We start from the raw sequence: 2500 nt of genomic DNA on the forward strand, positions 1-2500 counted from the left end.
CTGGGCGCTGGACACCCGCCGTCCGTCCCGCCTGGCCAGGCCTGGCCTGGGTGGCCGCGGGGCGGGGGATTCGGGGCGGTCCCGCGAGCCGGCGGCCGGGCGCAGGGGGTCCGAGCGCGTCCGAGCGAGTCCGTCCCGGCCCCGGGGTGTCCCCCTGCGGCTCTGGGGGCCGTGGGTCCCCGCTGGAGGAAGCCGCTGGGCGCTGGACACCCGCCGTCCGTCCCGCCTGGCCAGGCCTGGCCTGGGTGGCCGCGGGGGGATTCGGGGCGGTCCCGCGAGCCGGCGCCCGGGCGCAGGGGGTCCGAGCGAGTCCGTCCCGGGCCCGGGGCCTCCCCCTGCGGCTTTGGGGGCCGTGGGTCCCCGCTGGCGGAAGCCGCTGGGCGCTGGACACCCGCCGTCCGTCCCGCCTGGCCAGGCCTGGCCTGGGTGGCCGCGGGGCGGGGGGATTCGGGGCGGTCCTGCGGGCCGGCGGCCGGGAGGGTCCGGGCCAGTCCGCCCCATGCCCGGGGTCTCCCCCAGCGGCTTCGGTGGGTCCTCCGCGGAGGAAGCCGGGTGGGGAGCCGGACCCCAGGCGCCCAGACCCATGACCTGCGGCCGCGACCTCCGACTCGGCAGGAGCGACGAGGGGCTTTCCGGCCCGTCCCCCCCCTCTCCTTCCTCCCCAGAAAAGGAGAGAGAGCTGGCTCGGACCGGGAAAAGCTGCCTACGGCACCTGGGATTCCCAGGCGGTCACCCATCCAAGTACTAGCCAGGCCCGGGACGGTTTACCTTCCGAGATCGGACGGGATCGGGGGCGTTCGGTCCGGTATGGCCGTAGGCACCCGGCCCCCGCGCCTCCTCGCCCGCTTTCCCCTGCCGACGCCCGGGCCTGCCGCACGGTGAGCCCCGGTCGGACTGCCCCCCTGCGGCAGGGCCCCCGTCTCTCGCGGGCCCGGTCCTTTTTTCCTTCTCGAGCTCCGGGGCCCGGGCTGGCCGCCAGAGCCCCTCCGCCCGCCCGCCCTCCCCGGCGTCGGGGAAAATATTGTCCCGGACATCCAGTGCGCCCTGATCCTGTCAGCCGGGGGGGGGGGTGGGTGGGTGGAGGGGGGGCAGTCCCTCGCTGCGGCCGGGGAGGGTGAGCCCAGGGCGGCTTGCCTGCCGTCCGAGTCCCCTCTCGGCCACCAGGTCAACCCCGAGCCGAAAGGGCTGAAAAATTTTCAGAGTCCCCTCCCGGGCACCAGGTCAACCCGTGGAATCGAACGGGTTCGCCTGCTGGCCGGTTCGCTTCCCGGCCACCAGGTCAACCCGTAGGTTTGAACGGGCACGCCCGGTGGCCGCTTTCCCGTCCGGTCACCAGGTCAACCCGGATCTCCCTCCTTCCCTGGGCGCCCCCTCCTCGGAGGCGTCAGGTTCCATTTTCTTTTTCCCCCCAGACTTCCAGGGGCCCGATCCAGTCGGCCGGGAGGCAGTCCCTCGCTGCGGCCGGGGTGGGTGAGGCCAGGGCGGCTTGCCTGCCGTCCGAGTCCCCTCTCGGCCACCAGGTCAACCCCGAGCCGAAAGGGCTGAACATTTTTCAGAGTCCCCTCCCGGGCACCAGGTCAACCCGTGGAATCGAACGGGTTCACCTGCTGGCCGGTTCGCTTCCCGGCCACCAGGTCAACCCGTAGGTTGCCGACGGGGCTAGCCAGTGGCCGGTTTGCTTTCCGGCCGCCAGGTCAACCCCTAGGTTTGAACGGGCACGCCCGGTGGCCGCTTTCCCGTCCGGTCACCAGGTCGACCCGGATCTCCCTCCTTCCCTGGGCGCCCCCTCCTCGGAGGCGTCAGGTTCCATTCTTTTTTCCAGACTTCCAGGGGCCCGATCCAGTCGGCCGGGAGGCAGTCCCTCGCTGCGGCCGGGGAGGGTGAGCCCAGGGCGGCCTGGTCCATGTCTCTAGTGGGCCCGATCCTTTTTTGGGGTGTTTTTTTTTTTTTTTCCGAGCTCCGGGGCCCGGCCCGCCCGGGCAGCCCTCCTCGGAGGCGTGGGGCGGATTTCCCCCCCCCCCCCCCAGACTTCCAGGGGCCCGATCCTGTCGGCCGGGAGGATGTCCCTCGCTGCGGCCGGGGAGGGTGAGCCCAGGGCGGCCTGCTTGGCGGCCGGGTCCATGTCTCTAGTGGGCCCGATCCTTTTCTTCCCTTTTCCGGCTCCGGGGCCCGGGGTGGCCGGGTAGCCCTCCGCGGTGGCGTCGGCAAATTTTTTTAAAAAATCAGACTTCCGTGGGCCCGATCCTGACGGCCGGGAGGCAGTACCTCGCTGCGTCCGGGGACGGTGAGACGCTCGGCCACCGGGTCAACCCGGAGGAAGCGGGCTGGGGGAAAAAAAAAAAAAAAAAAAAGTTTTCCAAGTCTGAAAAATTTTCAAAGTCCCCTCCCGGCCACCGGGTCAACCCCTTTGGAGCGAATGGGTTGACCTGACGGCCGGTCGTCTCGCGGATGTCCGGAAGGGGTCGCCCAACGCCGTCTCGGCCGACCGAGGGAACCACGA

The 2500-nt window shown here is 71.2% G+C and overlaps 1 non-coding gene across 1 annotated transcript; it reads right to left on the reverse strand.

Annotated features, from left to right (window-relative positions):
* Window positions 1-700: 700 nt before the first annotated feature.
* On the reverse strand, window positions 701-819 carry LOC128823808 (5S ribosomal RNA). Its single transcript, XR_008442043.1, has one exon. It is a non-coding gene; the product is annotated as a 5S ribosomal RNA (ribosomal RNA).
* Between the last annotated feature and the right edge of the window lie 1681 nt (window positions 820-2500).

The sequence above is a fragment of the Malaclemys terrapin genome, chromosome 15, assembly GCF_027887155.1.
Source record: "Malaclemys terrapin pileata isolate rMalTer1 chromosome 15, rMalTer1.hap1, whole genome shotgun sequence".
Lineage (NCBI taxonomy): Eukaryota > Metazoa > Chordata > Testudines > Emydidae > Malaclemys > Malaclemys terrapin.